Below are 19991 nucleotides of genomic sequence, written 5' to 3'. Positions count from 1 at the left end.
GAATAGTTGGAAGATAGCTTTACCGAAAAGACAAATCCTTCAGCGTCTCCCAGCTCATTCAAATTAGGAATGGAGCAGGAGAAGTGGGATCGAAACACAATAGCTATCCCAACCTTCACTTTTCCTAGACTCCAGTACTGCATAGAAAACCCGGGCGGAATTGAATATGCTATATGCGGAGCTGATGAAAGGTGGAAGCAAGTGCGCAAATTACCCACAATCACATTTCTTTTTTCTGTCTAGCCAGTCTCCCAGGCATGCACAATACCACGTGGGTTTACAAATGCTTCATAGTCATGTCCTATAGCAGAAGTGCACCACAGTAATATTCATTGGCTTTGCCAAAGGGCCAAATAGAAATCGATATACATCTGATCCGAAGCCTGCCCTGGTCTTTCAACTCCTACATATTGATATGCAATAAGGAAGATCAAGGCCAGCGAAATCCTGTCAGTTTCACCGGCCCTTTGAAGCAGGATTGAGGTAGCTGAGTGCCACCCTAGGGGGTTTGGCATCTCCCTGGTGAACCTAAAAAAGGGTGCTGGGGTTGTTATCCCTGTAGGTACACACCTATCTCACAAATATACTACTATGTTTATGGGTCTTTAAGAGCCCCAGGGAGCACAAGGGAACAAAGTGAAAAAAGTAGGCAAACACGATTAGGTAACGTTTATTTGTACATGGTTAGTTAAATCCTTTACAAAATTATAAAAACACCAGTATGTGCATTTAAAAGGCATTTGTACTTAAGCGTATCAAGTCAAATTAGATTAAAAATAAGAAGTTGGTTGAGATCATTTCATGGTTGTCCTCGGAGCCGTTTAATGTTCATCAAACACTGTTTAGTCTTTTCTTTGTCACATCAAAGAACCTCACAACCTGGCAGTTCAATTTAGTGTTGTTGGTGTTAAAACACAGTTTGACTGCCTGCCTGCAGGTCAGAACGGCGTGTAGTTTAAAGGAAGGTATTAAGAAGTTGTGCCTCAGGTCCCTTAGTGTAGGACAGATGCAGATCACATGAACAATGTCCTCCTTGCCAATTTTACACAGGCGACACTGCTGTGATGAATTGTTTCTTTCCCAGGGTGGGAGATGGGGAGTATGGGGATTACGCCTAGGCGTAGTTACAGCAGCTTTTCTTTAAGTTTCCTTTTCATACCGATGTAAAGGTAAGCTTGTGGTTGTATTTTTCCATAGTCACCCAGCGTTATCCAGTTGTGCGCCCTGTGTACAAGGTCCTGCTTGTCTACGATCACTGAAACAATGTGTGCCGATTTTTTGGCGATTATTTTAAGGGACAATAGATCTATTGACGTTTCCCAGATGTCAGTCAGGCCTAGAACTTGGAGTGATTCAAAAAGGTAGTCTCTAGGCAAGGATTTCCGTTGACGAAGTAGCTCTTCCCATACGTTAGAGCTTAAGGAGACCGTCTCTGCAGTGCGGATCTTGTGCCAGCTGGTTGCGCACGTGCTCCGCCTTTCTGTGGTTTGTTTGAGGATGCCAAATTCTAGTTGGATTTGAGCTGGAGAGACGTATTTTGGGAGGTTGAAGATGGCCCTATATGTGTTAGCTATTAATGTATCCAATAATGTGGCATCCTTCCCATGGAGCGATTCGCTGCCGTATGTAAGGGTAGGCTGTAGTTTAGCATGCAAAATTTCAAAGAGAGGTTTAAAGGTGAGATCGGGGAGTTTGGCCTTTAGAGGTTTTAATGCCAGGTAGATCGTCGTCGCCTTACCTCGTAAGGAGTCAACTTGTACCCTAGACGTGTTTTTGGAGTCCAGGAGTACTCCCAGGTACTTATAAGAGGTCACCCGATCAAGTGTTCTCCATTCAGATGCCAACAGAGATTCCTTTTTTTCCTGTAATTCACACCCATGACCTTTGATTTGCTGAAATTTATTTGAATGGAGTTCTTTACTGAAAAAGTGTGAGTTACGTTCAAGAGGAGGTGTCTGACTTATCAGCACCAGGTCATCCGCAAATAGGAGATTGGAGAGGGTGATGTTCCCCAATTTGGGTGCATGATTAGGGCATTTGTCGAGGACCCCAGGTAGGTCGGCTAAAAAGAGGTTGAATGGAAGTGGTGCTAATACGCACCCCTGTTTTAGCCCTTTTGTTGTCCTGACGGCGTTCGAAAGGTGCGTACCTGCCCCAAGTTTAATTTTGATCCAGGTATTTGAATGGAGCATTATTAGCACATCTAGGAGGGGTTTCGGTATTCCCCAATTGTTCAGTTTCTGCCAGAGTTTGTTACGGTCCACATGATCGAATGCCGCGGTATAATCGATGAACAAGAGGTATAAAGATGACTTGATCTCTTTTGCTGCTCCCATCAGCAAGGACAATGCCATGATGTTGGTTGTGGTCCCTTGGCCTTTGGAGAAGCCCGTTTGGTTAATTGGGATGATTGAGTTTACGGATGCCCATGATGATAGTTCCTCCAGGATGACTCCAGTGAAGTATTTTGCCTCCACATCTAGTAGGGCAATGAGCCGATAGCTGCTGGGGTGCTTCTTACTACCGCATTTGTATATCGGGCTGATGACTGACCAGTGCCAAGACTCTGGAAGAGTCTGGGTGTTACTTATATTATTAAATGTTGGTGCCAACAATTCGCTCCAAAACTCCACGTCTGATTTATACAGTATCGGTGGTATGCCATTTGGCCCCAGAGCCCCAGTGGGTCGCCCCCTCGATATTTTTTGTTTGATGTCTACTGGCAAGATATCGTTCGTTGGCAAGATTTTGTTCGTTGGGCCTAGCTCAATAGCCTTTGCAGGGTCTTCATCCGTATTAGATTTATCAAATTTTAATGAGCTAATGGCTCCATGCACACACTTTCCTTGGGTTTCTATGCCCATGTGGTGGTTCGAGTTTCCTTTTGTTTTCGACCGTGTGGCTTTTGTGCAAGGATTGTTTGTAACGGCGTCCTCTATAGTGTCATCGTTGTTGAAATTTGTCAATAGGTATTTTGTCCATACCTCCTCTGAAATGTGTGAGTTTTGACCTAGGTGATCAGGGTGCTGTAATCTTTTGACCATTTGCCAAAACTTGGAGCTGTTTTTCTGTTTCCCTTCATGAAGAAGTTTTACCCACTGGTCTTCATTTCTTAGTTTCTGCTTTTCCCATTTTAACCTCTTGAGCTTTTTTTTGCTACCCGTAGGTCACTTTGTAGGCTCTGGTTTGTTTGATCCTTTCGCAGTTGTCTTTATTAGTCGTTTTTGTGTTTTCATTTCTAGGGTTGGTTCGTTTGAATTTCCCTTCCCTTGACGTGAGTTTTTAGGCATAATTTTTTCCATTTTCTCTCTGATGGCATGTATAAAGTTTTGCCAAACATCCGACACCTTAGTTGAGGAACTGGCAATTTCGTTGAAAAGGGTTTTCGCTTTGCAGCTTATGGAGTCAATATTGCCGGCATTGCACCGTAGCCGCTTTAAGTTTGAGCTGACTTCTGTGTCGGGCCTATAAATGGCGCTGTTTCCAGTTGACAGTTTGATCTTAATTTAGCCTCTAAAGGCAAGTGGTCACCGAGGTCGCTCATCCCTATTCTGAAGTTTGTTACCCAGAAAAACATGTTTAGAGATATAAACATGTAATTGAGATGAGAAGATTGTTTATTGGAATGGAAGGTGGCTACTGTGGGATAATCCTCGACGTAACGACCATTTAAGGTCCTTAAGTTAAGTTGCTCCAAAGTCGTAGTAAGTTTTTTGAGTGCTTTGTTGATTTCTGATTTTTCATTGGGCCTTGTGTTGGTACGCCCCATGCTGCATTCAGATCTTGAATAAGGTCGATGTCTTGGTCTTTGTTAATGAGGTGCATATTAAAGTCGCCGGCCAGGATGAATGAGTCGGACTGCCTTACTTCCATTATTTTTTCCAGCACTTTTGCCAGGTCTTCCACCGCTTTTTGTTTCTGCTTGGGATGGATATATGTGTTAATTATAATGACTCCCTGGACCTGCTTTTTAGACCTGAGCAAGATCTTTACCACCTGTATAGCGCTTGGGGAAGGTATGCGAAAATCCATTATCTCAAATTCACCTATTGTTGGTATTGAGGCAAAGAACATTAAGCCTCCTGATCTTCGCCCAAAGATGGAGTTTTTGTTTGCCGGAATGCAGCATGAAGTAAACCCTTGGAGCTCGAATGCTTTTTCTTCCCAAGTTTCCTGGAGCAATAGAAGGTCAAATGCACTCAGGTATTGAAGAAATTCGGGATTGTTGCTTTTACTGGCTAAGCCGTTGATATTTCAGGAGCAGATTCTGATTTCTCTGTGCTTGCCTGAATGGGTGTTAAGTTCTTCCCTTTTTTGTCAATTATCGACAGTCGTTGTGGTGATTGTACTTTGTATTGACTTCCTGTTGTGGATGGTTTTTGACGAAGAATAACTACCTTGAGTTTGGTTTTGTCCAGGTAGATGACTTTTTGTTTCTAGCGGGAGCATCTTAGGCGAACTGCTCCTTGCTCCCTTAAGTATAGAATTAGGGATTTTTTGTGCCGTGGGTCTTGTCAATGGTAAAAGGGGTGTTGAATAGCTTGGTCGCTTTTCAAGTCTCAGTTCAATCCCCCATTGCTGGAATATTGCTCCTTCTTCCATAATTTTGTGTGCTATTTCTTGTGAATGCCATGTTGCTTTTGTTATATCTGGACGATGAGGCTCGGTATTTGGCTGGAACGCTATTTGCATAAGGTCAGTAGAGCTAATGGTTGCTAGGTTGGTTACTGAGCATAGGAGTCTTAATGTATTGCTCCTGTTCAGTGTGTCATCCCTCCCTCGAGAAGTATATTCAGAGATGAATAAGATTGATGTTGGGCTATTCAAATGCTCTGGTGTTGATGGGTTGGTTGGAGGTATCTCATAGCCCTGTTGAATTGGTTGAGGGGAGTGACTTGGGCGTACCGTATCCAAGTAATTTGGTTGCTCGTTTTGACCGCGGTCTGTCCTTGGTTCCTGGGTTTTGCTGCTCAACTTACATAGCGATTGCTGAGTTGGCTTCACATTGGTAGCCATGGCATTTTCATCTCTCCCTGTTATTGGAACACTTTCAGTTGGTGTTGATTCAGCGTTGTAAATGTTCAGTACTTTTTGGGTTGGTTTGAATTGAGAGAGTTTCTGTTTGAGTTTTTTTGTTTTTTTTGGTACGGGTTTCTTAGTAACGCTGGCTATCAGTTTTACGCAGTGTGGTGGGGACTCTGATGATGTATTTTTAGAGACCCTGCCCGTGGGAGATGATTGTTCGTTATCATTTGGTGTCCTGCCGGAGGTAGCTGGTTGATGAGAAGAATTCGATTGTATTTCAATGGTGTTTAGTCTTGCATCCGTTAGCAATCTATTTCTTCCTTTCCTTTTTTTCTTCCTGCGGATCCTACTAGAGGTCTTATTATTTGCTGACGATAGTTTGTATATAATCGCAGTAGTGGTCATTAACTCTGTTTCCGTTAATCTGGACGGTGGTGTTTGAACTGAGGGAAGAGTGGTTACTGAGTTCTGCTCAGTCCGCTGCTCCGTCGTTAGGCCTGTTGGTGCCACTGAGCGCTCTAGAAGTAGATCCGAGGTTTGCGGGATCCTGATTTGTTGAACTGTTGACTTTAGGTTGAGTATCAAGTCCCCTAGCATAGATGGTAGGAATAATAGTTTATCTAAGATTGGTTCACAGGATATTGATTGTGGTGGAACTATTTGAGCAGCAGAAATGGCGTCTTGACCCCTCCTTATTAGACCATTTAGTTCCGAGATTTTCCAGTCGATTCCTGAGATGGAATCGGCCATTGTCTGCAGAACAGAAAGCTACATGTCCATTTTATGGGACTGAAATTCCAAGGCTGTAGCCGAGTGTTGCAGGGTGTTCAAGATTGTTAGCCATATAGACTCGGGAGCTGGCTTTCCTGGGTTACTACTCCTCTCTGACGCCGGAGATGCATCGATGGATGGTTTCCTTTCCGATGGTTTGAGGCTGTAAGTAGCAACTAGTTCTTCCCACTCAGTGCTGCTATGGAAGACATGTCATTATTTAAGGAGTTGTTTGTTGATTGAGAATCGTTGTATGGTAGTAAAGTACGGCGCTGAGATGGATTTGGCGTTGCTAACTTGTTATTTAGATCTATTTGTTCAGGAGTGTTGCACAAGTTTAGTTGAAGTGTCTTGATTTGGGTCAAGGATGTGTTTGAGAGCGGAAGTGGTTGAGTTCCACTTCCTTGCTCTTCAATTACTGTAAATGGTTTTGGTCGTGGGTCTCCATTTTCCTTTGTTGAGTTGAATGAGCTGCTAAGTAGTTGAGAAGGAGATATGTCTTCTCTTCGCTCCTCGTTGTGGATCAGCACCTTGACTTCCACTAATGCGTCTTGATTTCCTATGGAGGGCGAGCTGAGCTTCCTGGGATAAGTCACACCCTGATCCATTGAATGTGTATCAGTTGCTGCCTCTAGGGGCTCAGCTTTCTTTGGTAAACTCTGTTCTTTGCTGGAAATTTTTCTAGTGGACACCATTTCCAAAGTATATAGTATTTTTCTCATAGTGTGGTCACTGTTGATATAAATTCACAGTTTTCTGCTGTTAACCCTTCTTTTTAAAGGTCAAACAATTAGAAAGAGGCCGTTGGGTCTTTCCTTCACAAGGACTCACACGCTGGCTTATTCCCCTGTGCAACACCACATTTTTTAACATTATTGTTTTATTTACTGGATGCTTTAAAAAAAGATATATAACCAAAAAAGAAATAAACCCTCTCTTAGCCATCAATTATAAAATGATTCTATCAATTATATAAGGGCAGAGGTCGATATGTATGTTTTTATTACTTAAGATATTTTTGCAATATGACTTCCCAGCACATCAGCAATTTAACAATAGTGTCAGACAATTTGCAATAAATATAAAGCCAATGTTAGCTTCTTGTGATAACAAATATTCAAGCATTGAAAAAAAGCCAATTTCATCTGCTGAATTTTTCTAATGTTTATGAACAAAATAAAACAAACAATTAGTTGAAAAAACAAAGCCAAATGATTGGCTGAAAATATTTTAGGGCAGTCATCATGTCTCTCGCACATTTGGTCATGGACATGGAAATGAACTAAATAAAATGTAAGTAGAGCTGCTCCTGCCTCCTAAGAGGCGTCCCGGCACTTAGGTAAAATACGAACATGAGGATAAAACTAATTGCTAAAGAGGGGAGTTTTTCATATTTTTTTAAAGGCTTTCAGAAGGAATTTTCCTGAGTTTGAGTGGAAGGGTATTCCTGAGCCTAGGTACTATAAAAAAAGTAGCTTTGCGCTCTTTTGGAATGTGCAATAGGAGGAGATTGGCGGAATGGAGAGTTCTGTTGGGCCGATATTGAGTCATCATCTTTTTCAGATGCAAAGGGTCTTTCTGATAGAAGTCTCTTTGGGAAATGACCATGGCTTTGAAATGTATCTGTTGTTTTACCTGCAGCCAGCTGACAGCGGTGAGCTGACAGCGGTGAACGAGGAAATCTGGAGTAAAAAAGTGAGGCCCGTGTCAAATATTAACCCAAGATTGGCTGAGGAGGTTGAAGTGATAGGCTTAGCCAGTTCAGAGGGCCACTAGGTTTAAGGACAAAGGGATGTTTTGCCCCTAAAACACTGCACCTCCAATTTCTCAGAGTTTAGCTGAAGACAACTCCATTTAATCGAATCCGCTATTGCTACCAAGCAAACTTTCAACACAACCACATTGTTTTTAATTAAACTGTTAGATGGAAAGCAACAGTTGAGTGTCATCAGCATTGGAAACTCCTTTGAGATCCCATGACTCAATCATGTTAGCCAGGGGAGCCATACAAAAGTTAGACAATTTAAGGGGTTAGAGCACAGCCCTATGGAAGACCATGTGTCCAAGTTTAGGACAGGGGCAAAAGGTGGCATATGAATGGCTTGGGAGCTGTCTGTTAAAAAGAGAATGCATCCAGGTAGGAGCAAGGCCCTTAATCCCCAAGCCATCCAGCCGATCCAACAGGATGGAAGGGAACATGGTGTCAAAGGCAGATGATAAATCAAGTAAAGCAACCATTTCTGCATGATCCAGATCCAGGTTCAGTTTAATGAACTCTGGCTCTTCCACTGGGCAGATTAAGTGCTGAATCCGGGAATTAAACCTGATGCAGCAGGTTGTTAACTTCAAGATAGTTGAAAGCTGGTTATTAACCAGCTTCAACATTTTAGTAGTGAAAGGAATAAGAGGGAGAGGTCTTAATTTGTCCAGTACCATTTGATAAGCATCACATTTTGTTTTAAAGAAGTAAAGAAGTTCCTATTTCCAACTTAAATGCACCACCAGAGACTCCAGCGTTTGATTAAACAACTAATTGAGGTGAGGGTTAATAGCTTCGATAGCCAGGTTTAGAACATGTGGAGGGTAGGTGTCAGCAGGGGAGCCGGACCTGCAATTAAGTATGACTCGAAGCGAGACATCTAGCGAGATCTTATTAAAAGTGCTCAAGCCGGAGTCCAGTATTGGCAATGAGAACGATAAACCTGCTACCTGCCTAAACCTGTCTTGCTCCTGGTCAGACACAGAGTAATTGTAATTGTAATTTATATTTATATAGCCCATTATCACCGATGGTCTCTAAGCGCTTGCTTTGGGAACCCGTCCTGGTTTTTCCCTGTGAGATAACCCGTACTGGGCACCCCCAAGGTGAAAGCAAGGCATCCCACCGCAGGGGGCCATAGTGGAGATTAAGCAAGCTATTGCCCGGAGTTGCAGAGTGTGAACCCGTGATTCGAGAAGGCACCAAAGCGAGAATTATCGAGTCCGTGGACATTTTTGGGCTCAAGACCCTGCCGCGTCGGGAATTGAACCCTGGTCCCGGGTCTGACCTCTGCTTCATGGTCTGCCTCTTCTAACCATTGAGCCACACTTCTCCACTCGATGGATTCAATTTCATTATAGGAGAAAGTGGAGAGCTCATTTCAGACATTTTCCAATGGAACAATGCTAAGATGGAAAGCTGAGGGACATAAGAAGGACTGGACAATTTCTGGAGAAAAATTGAGATGGGGCCTTTTGAATAGACTTTTGAACAGTTTTTAAAGGTTCTTTGTACGTATGTTTCACACAAACACTATAGTGGTTCTGCCATCATCTTTCTAGAAGTTTACATTAACTTTTCGCTTCTCTAAGATCAGTCATAAACCAGGGGGCCAGGGTACAGTTCTTTTACCGCAGTTGTTCTTCCAAGAGGGAATAGAATTCAAACCGTTAGTCAGCCAATGATTGATCCTACTGACATTTGCTTCCATTAATCCTTGCATGGACAGTTCCACAGCGAATAGAGCCTCAGACAAGCTCTGCTCAGTCACTTTCCACGAAAGGCAGATGAGCTTATCAACAACAGTCTCCAACTATTGTCCAGAATTCAAGAAACAAGCAATGGAATCAAGAAATGGCCCTACCAAGTAAACGGTAGGGGAGAGTTTAGTCTATTAGGCAAATTAGAACAAATAGACCTTAAGTATGACCAGCATTATGGGTTGGTCCTACAACCTGTAGAGGCAGGTTTATTCAGAAAAGGCACTCTATTAACAGATTGGCCGCATTACATTTAGAATCATATGCACACAGGTTAAAGTCTTCCAGCACTATGAAGATTGTGTTTTGAAAAGGAGCCAGAAAGTTGGCTAAACGTTTGGCAAAATCAGTTTTCTGGCCTGAGAGACGACACGTGAGTGTGCCTGAGATCGAATAGTTGGAAGATAGCTTTACTGAAAAGACAAATCCTTCAGCGTCTCCCAGCTCATTCAAATTAGGAATGAAGCAGGAGAAGTGGGATCGAAACACAATAGCTATCCCAACCCTCACTTTTCCTAGACTCCAGTACTGCATAGAAAACCCGGGCGGAATTGAATATGCTATATGCAGAGCTGATGAAAGGTGGAAGCAAGTGGGCAATTACCCACAATCACATTTCTTTTCTCTGTCTAGCCAGTCTACCAGGCCTGCACAATACCACGTGGGTTTACAAATGCATCATAGTCCTGTCCTATAGCAGAAGTGCACCACAGTAATATTCATCGGCTTTGCCAAAGGGCCAAATAGAAATCGCTATACTTCTGATCCGAAGCCTGCCCTGGTCTTTCATCTCCTACATATTAATATGCCATAAGGAAGCTCAAGGCCAGCTAAATCCTGTCAGTTTCACCGGCCCTTTGAAGCAGGATTGAGGTAGCTGAGTGCCACCCTTGGGGGTTTGGCATCTCCCAGGTGAACCTAAAAAAGGGTGCCAGGGTTGGTATCCCTGTAGGTACACACCTATCTCAAAATATACTACTATGTTTATGGGTCTTTAAGAGCCCCAGGGAGCACAAGGGAACAAAGTGAAAAAAGTAAGCAAACACGAGGAAGCGCTTATGTTACATGAATTCATTTTTTTTTTTTTTTTAATATTTTTTTATTTTACCTTTCAAAGAACAAAGCACACATTTCAAGTAAAATTATAGCAAAGAATAAGCAAACTTTTCTCATCTTACATTTGTTCATCTAAAAATATCAAAAGAAAAATCCTTAATCGAAAGAACCAGAGAAAAATGCAGAAAAGAAACCAAAGAAGAAGATAAAAAGAAACACGTATACATTTCATTGAAGGGAGCCAAACCATGGGCATATCATATTTTGGCATTTTAACAATTTACACTCTATCAACCTATTCCTGCCCTCCATTTCTCCAGTGGTCCCCAAATCTTGAGGCCCCGAATTCTCCCAGCCTTGCCTTTTCTAGCATAAATATGTTTCTCAAGATTGTATATAGCGATGAGGTTTGCTAACCATGTTTGCATGGATGGAGGGCTCTTATCTAGCCAAACTCTAGCTAACATTAATCTGAAGACAGCAGCTGCCATAAACAAAAACATTGCGTCGCCCGAATCCATTTGTGAATTTCCATCATCGACCCCCAACATAATTAAACTTACAGAAAAGGTTATCTGTATCCTTAATGTATTAACTAAGAAACGTTCAATGTCCTTAATTAATGTATGTAGCTGTGGACATGTATCAAACATATGGACAATATCAGCCTCTATGGAGTTGCATCTAGGACATGTAGTGCCCTCTAAACCCCCCCACTTGGCAATTCTAGCTGGAGTATAATACAATGAAAACAAGGTTTTATAATGTTGGGATTGCAAGGGGGCAGAACAAAGCATGGTCCGACCTAGCTCTAGGGATTCGTTAAAAACTTCCGCGTTAACCTCTATCCTCTCCTCCCATTTAGCCCTATGTTTATCTAAATCATCTGGTCTATCTTTTGCCAAGGCAGCATATATTAACCTAATGGAGTATTCCTCTCCCGCAATTATCCCTTCCATCAACTCATAAGGTTGAAAACCCAATGGCCCCCCTTGCTTGTTTCTTAAAAAACTCCTTATCTGAAGATATTTAAAAAAAATCTCTTCTATTTATGCTATATATGTTCACCAAATCCTCGAATTGTACCATAATCTCAGAGTTCATCAGGTCCCCAATTTGATGTATCCCTTTAACTTCCCAGCCAGCCATTATATGATCAGAAAAAATATCTTCAGGGAAGGATTTATTTTTATAAACTTTGGTATATCTATTAAACCTACCCATACCCGTTTTCTTCAAAAACATACTCCATACTTTGAGTGCCGCCCTAAGTGTCTTATACGTCTGTCTTCTAAGCTGACCCAAATCAGTGAAATAGAGAAAGCAATTCTCAGTGTTCTCTCCTAGTACCGCTGTGTAAGCTTCCACAGACATATTGATAGACTTTGATGTCCCTCCTCCTCCCCCTATCAATCCCTGGATATACTGGAGAGCCGAGGCCAAATAGTACATCCTAAAGTCTGGTGCGCCCCAGCCCCCTCTATCTCTTGGCAACGTAATAAATTTATAAGCCCTACGAGTTTTTCCTTGGGCCCATATAAATCTATTAACTACATTCTCCAACATACTAAACCATTTATTCTCAAAAATTAAAGGTATTGACCTAAACAAATACAAAAATTTGGGTAAAACCATCATTTTTAACACATTCGTGCAGCCAACCAGTGAAAGGTGCAGATTGTTTATCCTTTCCAAATCATTTTTTACCTTCCCGATCAAAGGCTTGATATTGCACTCGACTACCTCCTCCAGATTTGCAGAAATATCAATCCCTAAGTATATTGCACTGCTGACCACCCTAGTATCCTGGCTAACTGCAAACCTGTTCAAGATTATTTGGGTCTTTGTTTTGTTTAGACTGTATCCTGAGACCAGCCCAAATTCCTGTGCCTCTGCCTCTATACCTATCATAGCCATATCTGGGTTGGGAGTCAGTATAGCAACATCATCCGCATAAGCGAGGGTTTTCACGATACTGCCATTTATTGTCATAGTCTGAATCCCAGGGTTTCTCTCTAATTTACGAAGTAGTGGCTCTATATACAAAGCAAAAAGTAGTGGAGAGGACGGACAGCCCTGTCTGGTCCCTCTTTGTATATGTACTAGGTCTGAATGCCCTCCGTTTACTCCTATTTTTGCGACCGGATTTCTATATAGAGCCTGTATTGCCTGTATAAACCCTGGCCCAATACCACACCACTTCATGACTTCCCATAGATAATCCCAGGCGACCCTATCAAATGCCTTCTCGGCGTCTAAGAAGAGAGCAGAAATAGGGTCGCCTGCCACTTCTGCCGCATCAAACATAGTGATGACAGTCCTGATATGCTGTGTAGTACCCCTCCCGGGTATAAAACCATGCTGCGCTGGGCTCACCAGATGTTCTATACTCCCTGCAAGTCTTTTTGTCAACATCTTCGAGTATACCTTCACATCCGAATTCATTAGGGTAATTGGCCTGTAGGATCCAGGGAGAGTTAGGGGCTTCCCTTTTTTAGCGATAACAATTATATCCGCCCCTCCCCATGAGTCTGGTGCCTGCCCCCCCTGTTGTACATACAGCATAACCTCAAACATATATACCAACAATCCCTCTCTAAATACCTTGTAAAATTCAATCGGAATTTGATCAGGTCCAGATGCCATACCTGAGGGTAAAGTACTTAGTGCATCGTTGAATTCCTCTAGCCCCAGGGTAGATTCTAAAATTTCCCTTTCCTCTACTGTAAGAGGTGTTGCGGCTAGATCCTTAAAGTAATTATTAATGTCCACTACTCCCCCTGAACTTTCCTGTGTATATAGTTTTTCATAGAAAACTCTGAAGACATCCCTTATCTTGTCCGGATCTGTAACAATATTATCCAATGGGTCCAATATTTCTTTTATCTCTGCAGCTGCCCTCTGTTGTCTGACCTTGACAGCTAGTATATGCCCTACTTTTTCACTGCACTCATATGCCTCTCCTTTTTTAGCCATATACTTTTCAGCCAACCTTCTGGACATACTTTCTACCGCTTCTGCCTTCAATACAACCAAGTTTAATAATACCTGCTCCAGGTTAGCTTTAGATTCTATGGCAGCTGCTAGTTTCCCTTCCTCTATATACAGCTTCTGCCGGATAGCCTCATTCCTCAATCTCTCTTTCTTCCGTCTTGCCGCTACATAAGACAGGGTTTCTCCTCTCACCCCTGCTTTGAAACAATCCCATGTCTGTCCTATAGAGGCGGTGCCATGGTTGATCTCCCAAAAAAACCTAATCCATCCCTCCATATGCTTCCTATATTCTGCATCCTGAAGGAGGCCCCTCTCAAAAGTCCATGTTGATCTTTCTGGGGTCACTTGCGGCAACTTAATTGTTAAAATAAGTGGGCTATGATCAGAGATAATCCTTGGTTGTTTTTCAATCAGTGTCTCCTTAACCAAAGATTTTGAGACTAGGAAGTAATCTAATCTTACCAAGACCTGATGAGGTGCTGAGTAAAAAGTGCTACTATCTGCCACTGGATGTTGCATCAGCCATGGATCCGCCAAAAGATTATTATACACCATATTAGTGATGGCCCTATTTACCTTCTTCTTCCTGCCACTATATATCCCTCCTATACCCATAAACGAGCTTATAGGATCATGTAGGTTAAAATCACCACAGCAAACGACGGGTTCGGGCCATTGTGCTAGTTCCATATCTATAAATTGCCATATTTCCGGATCATCCTCAGTGGAGCCATATACAGTCACCAATGTTAGCCTGAAGTTTTTAAAACATAATTCAGCTATGACCCATCTCCCCCATTTGTCCTCCTTCTTTCTTTTTACAGTCACCTCCCTTCTTTTCCCAAGAATTGCAACTCCTCTTGTCCTAGTCCCTTGCCTGCTAGCTGCAAGAACATCAAAACCCAATTGATTCATCAGATATATCTGTTTCTCCTCAATATGCGTTTCTTGTAGACATATCAGATCTACTTGTAAAATTCTAATAAATGCTGCTACATTTGCCCTTTTCCTAGGATCATTTAGTCCACACACATTTATGGAAACTACTTTACATGTCATTGCCCTTATTTAGTGAAGGCCCTTCCTTGTGTCCCAAATACATCTTTAAATTCTTCTCCCCCCATTCCCACCATTCTTCTCCCTTCTCTACTTGCAAAAATACATAGAACGAACTGCAAATGCAATAAATGTGTGCTAAAGAACATGTCCAACCTATACATCTAACTAGTTTTTCTGCCCCCCCTCCCCCCCCTCCCTTCCTATTCCCTCCCTCCCCCCCTCCCTACAGGCAAATAGGTCAGCAATGACCTATGTGTGGTCGCTTCCTGGGTGCGTTAGTCGCGCCCCTCTCCCATCTTTTTCCATACATCTCTTTAACTGCTAATCAAACTTTGTTCAGACAGGACCCTGCTTTTTCTTCTCCTTTCCTAGCTCTTGAATAAACTCCTGAGCCTGAATCTCCGACATGAACATCTTGACTCTTCCCCTTGTGATCACAATTAATCTAGCTGGGAACAGTAAATATGCCTCAGACCCCAAGGCCTGAAACTGCGGTATCATTTTCCTCAGCCTCCACCTCCTCTCAACCGTCACATGACAAAAATCAGGTCGGATGAAGAAGGTGACACCCTCTACAGTTTTTTTACTATTTGGTGTGGCTTTCTGGATAATTTCCTCCCGAAGCAAAAAGTTCCCAACATATACCAATAATGCTCTGGGGAGCGGTGTATTAGAGCCTCCTTCAGCTCCATACGTTTTACGTTGGGCAAAGGGGAACCTATGTGCTCTCTGGATCTCTACCTCCCACTGCCACTGGGATTCAGGAAATGCCCCTTTTAGTAGTTTTATCACAAACCCCCTAGGGTCCTGACCTTCAAGCCCTTCTGCCACCCCCAAAATACGAATGTTATTGCGTCTTTGACGATTTTCAAAATCCTCCATCTTCCAAAGGAAATCATCCGCCTTCTTTTCCTGCTGTGTTTTAAAGTCACTGAAGCTACGGAAGTCGTCCTCTATTTTGCCTGTTCTTTCCTCTACTTCAGCTACTCTCCCCGCCAATCCTTCATACAATTTGTTTGTTTTCCGGAGCGTACTTTGAATCTTCTTAAAGTCTTGTCTTGTTTTACGGCTTGTGGATCTTGCTTCAGCCTGCATTTGTTTCAACATACCAACAACCGTTCCCAATGCCTCATCTCGCCTTGAGCCTGTCTCTTGTTCTTCCTGGTATGTCTGCGAGGTTGCCGAGTAATCCCAATCTAGTTTTCTGTCCGTACCTCTTGTGGGCGTTCTTTCATGCCTATAGTGCCTCACCTGCCTCTTCTTTTGTGTAGACTCTTTACCTATGTCTGTTCCTGAGGAAGTAGAGGCAGACCATGAATCCTCCCCCTCCTCCTCCTCCTCCTCAACTTCCTCATCATCTTCATCCTCCTCCTCCTTTTCTCCCTCATCTTCTGTAATCTCCCCTTCTTGTCTCCCAGAATCAGAGTCTTCATTCACTGAGTAAAAAAGATCTCCCTCCAGTGAACATACATCTTCCTTTTCCCTGGGGTAGGCAGCCTCTGCCTTCTCAGCCATCAAGTTAACCGAACTTCCCCATGTAGGGTTAGGGGTTTTAGCCTGTATTTCAGCCTCCACCTGCATGATTGCCTTTAGCATATCAGAAGGAGAGGGCAAGATGGCCGCGGGTGGGGTGCTGTGAGTAGTCGCACCCAACCTCTCTCCCGTCTGACGGCTACACTATGACAGAGCTGGAGTGATAATAATGGTGTCAGGACCTGCGAATGGCTATCGATAATGACACTGAACTGGCTACAACCGGGGATCGTGTAAACTACAGTTTTATGCAACCAGCCGTCAATTTGCTTGTCGATTTCGGAAGATTCTTTGTTAACCTGAGAACGCTTACAACCAGGCTACTGTTGCAAGTAAAGAACCGTTCAATATTTGGAGGCCGGGAGGTGAGCTGTATGCAGAGATCAACAGCAATGCCCACAAGGTCCGCTAAGACCGATAAATCAAAGGTAGCGGAGGGAATCACAGCACAGAAGGCACCGATGGCAGCAAAGAACCCAGGCGCCATAAGGAAAGCAGCGATCCCCTCGGTAAAGAAAAAGTTGGAGCTTAAAGGGAAAATGAGCGCCGAGGAGAGCGCTACGGTAAAAAGCCGAGCTAACGCGAGTGAGAAGCAACCAAGCGGGAAATGTAAAGGAACCCCCCTTAGACAGCCCACCTTACCAGAAACTTTCACGAGGCCAGCCAGTTCAGGGGCTGCAATCACAGCGGGAGACAAGGCTGATGCGGAGGCTGACAACCAGCGGAACGTCCTCGAGGACGCAGCAGGAGAGGCGAAGACTGGAGCTGGAAGCGTGGCAGACGCTGGATCAGCAGTTGCTAGGCAACCCCACTCGGCAGACTGCATTCTCGAGCAGAACGCTGGAAATGGTTTGCTGGATACACCCTCGGAGAATGTGGGACAGAGGGCTGCACTAAAGCACGATAAGAAGCAGGAGACAAGAGAAGGGGCTGCTGGGGTACTGGCGTTGGAACAAGGCGGCATACCGAATGGAGAGACAGGAGCTGGTAAGGGGGAGTCAAGGGGGGACGCAAGGGAAAGTGGAAAAGGCACAGAAAATGAGAATGAAAACGAATATGTTACATGAATTCAAATGATAACATTCACCAGCAGCAATTTTTAAAAAATGTGGAAAAGTATGGCACAAACGCTATTAATATTTTTGAACCACAAAATGGTTCAAGAATGACAGAAATCTTAGAATGCCATATAATCTTCAACCATTTAGAACACTGCTGCCATTTTAAGGTGAATGTAATCATCTTAACATGGAAATAATACTCAAACTTCAGTCTGCTTCAAAAACACAATTTGGTACATAAATAAATCAGTGCCAAAGTGGGCCCCTAGGGGAAGTGGGTTGATGGAGGATATGGCAAAATGCCACGGTCTGCACCTGTGCCTATTGGCTTCAGAAGCAGAAGAACTGGTTGCAGGGCTGCGTTTGAGTCCACACCCTGCATCCAGTGGCCACAACAAATGGCCAAAGTCTATATATAGTGGGTGGGAGTCTCAAAGACTTGGCACATGGCGTGGCAGGAAGCCAACGTTTATACTCTTGACTACTACTGACATCCAAAGGCCTAACCCAGTTGATTTGGCTGCATGAGGACTAGGTATGGGGTATGCCTGAGTATCATTCCCATGTCCGAGTGGTTGCTGTGTATGGTTGGAGGTAGTGATTAATGAGTTCTGGGTAGGAGGACGGGTTGTGGTTTTGGCCTTCTGTCCAAAGGCTTTATGCATTGAGTTTATGACATGAAGACACGGCATAGAGCCCAGTGGGAGGTCCACTCCCTGCACTCAGAGCACATTGTGTCTAAATAAAATGCACACTGTCCACTGCACACGATCAAAGGCTGTGCATTGTAAATCAAGAGCTCAAGAACTGGATCTGCAACTTTTGAGTGACGCGCACAGTTTAAGACCATGCTTAGAAGTTGGGTACAGGAACACACCAGAGGGTATGTCCTGCACCCAGCGGCTTTGAGTACATGAGGGTGGTGGTTGGGAATGGCCGAAAGCTATTTTCTGTGACTAATAGGGAATACACATGGAAAAAAGCCATGCCTAGGGAGTTTGAAGGGCCATAAACAGGCAGCAGGGTATGGCCAATATGCAATGCTGATGCAGCGCATAGGGGTTTTGGGTGCACATGCATCAGATAGTGTTCATGAACTAGTTTTTTTTTTATTACTCTTTTTATATTGTACTTATAGTTACTTAGCTCATATTTTGTATGTGATGTCAAATCAATATTACCAGATTACCGAAGTACAGTGCAGCAAAAAATAACTTCACATTTATGAGCGATATTGTTGGTTTTCCAAATTAAAAATAGGTGTAACAATACATTTACTTAGTTACAATTTGATGTTTTATACATAAACCACTTTGCACCATGATATCACACTCAAATCTGTGATTGCTAGTCAGCATACAAAAGTTAGAAGTGTAAGTGGTAGAGAAAGAGGAACAGAAATTGAGCAAAAGGAACTATGTCTCAGCCTTATTCGTTCTACCACATTCAGGGTTTTCACTATAGTCTTCTACGGAAGGTGTGTTACCATATCATATCGCTTACTGTCTATACCCCTGGTACATCTAGGTACCGTGTCCCTGTTTAAAATGTGTATTCAGCAAGTGCCATTGCTTAGCTACTTGAATATAGTTCCGGAAAAGGGATGGCTTTCCATTATGTGTTTGGAGAGCTTCTTTCAGGCTACAAAATGCAATTCATACTTTAGGTGCACTAAATCATTTGTTACTCTAAGTCCAAGGGCCTGGTTCACAAAAAAGCAGCACATTTTCATCCATAAATGTTCCCCTACACTGGTGCAAACTTCCTACTTTTTGGAATTCACAAACCTAGACAGTAGTGTTTGTGGAATCTGATTTCCAGGTGAAGATCTCTAGTCACACGACTCACTACAATAACTAAACAAAATGGTGTGGGAAAAATCACTTTTATCTCACTGGGGTACATGACAACTCCTCTGCCCAAACAATTGATCTAACTAATAGTACACATTGTTACGGTTGTGAAAAAATAGATTCATCCGCCTTGCCTTAGGCACCCAGATGTCCTGATGAAAACACGCAAACTATTCTGCCAAGTACTGAAACATGCTGACTCCTATAAAATGGCGAATGCTTCATTTTTTTATTTCAGGAACTAGATTGTTTTACCTTTGTACTATAAAGCAATGGGCCATGGTTTCCTGTTTACCAAGTTTCTGAATGACATTTGGGTGTTTTATGTTGTATCGAATGTAAGGAGTTCCAGTAGACGTGTTTAGGTTACAGATGAATAAGTTCGTTGTTCTTAGATGTTAAGTAGCTTTTCCAGTAAAGATGTAGATACAGCCCCACCAGGAGCAACCTCTCTGCTGCTCAGTCCAGGATCCAACTGACACTCCACCTCACAGCAATCCACACATTCCAATTACATCACCATCCACAGCAACATTCTACCCAACACATTCACACTGACTTAGCAGCAGAGGCAGAGAAACAGGTAAGATGCATAATATAAAACCTTAGATATAACACATCTTCCCCCTTAATATAATGCATAAAACATAACAAATATAGGAAAAAAGGTTACAATGATAGAAAGGAAACTTGCTATAGAAAATGTAGCAAAATACAAGTAGAAAACAGCATTATATAAGAAACGCAAAATACTAAAAATACAAGAAGAAAGTTATAGTTACAAAAATGAAACTTGCATAAGCATATATCACAAATGCTAAAATGCAAACAACATTTAGTAAAATACTCAAGGCAGTTAAGTTATGACTATGCATAAAATCCAGCAAGATGCAAGGAGGAAAAGGAGTACATGAAAGATAAGACACAAATCTCCTTCCTTAGCATAGAAAATTGAAACCCGAAAATTTCAAAAAGAAGGAAACTGTCCAAAAACACAAAAGCAAGAGGAGAAAGAGACATACATAAATAATAAAGAAGTATACAACAAAAATAAACAAGGAAAGAGTGCTCCAAATTACCACCACAACCACACCAGCTGGCCAGACTGGCAAGGATAATG

Source organism: Lissotriton vulgaris, chromosome 5 (genome assembly GCF_964263255.1).
Source record: "Lissotriton vulgaris chromosome 5, aLisVul1.2, whole genome shotgun sequence".
Taxonomy (NCBI): domain Eukaryota; kingdom Metazoa; phylum Chordata; class Amphibia; order Caudata; family Salamandridae; genus Lissotriton; species Lissotriton vulgaris.
This window is presented reverse-complemented; position numbering follows the sequence as displayed.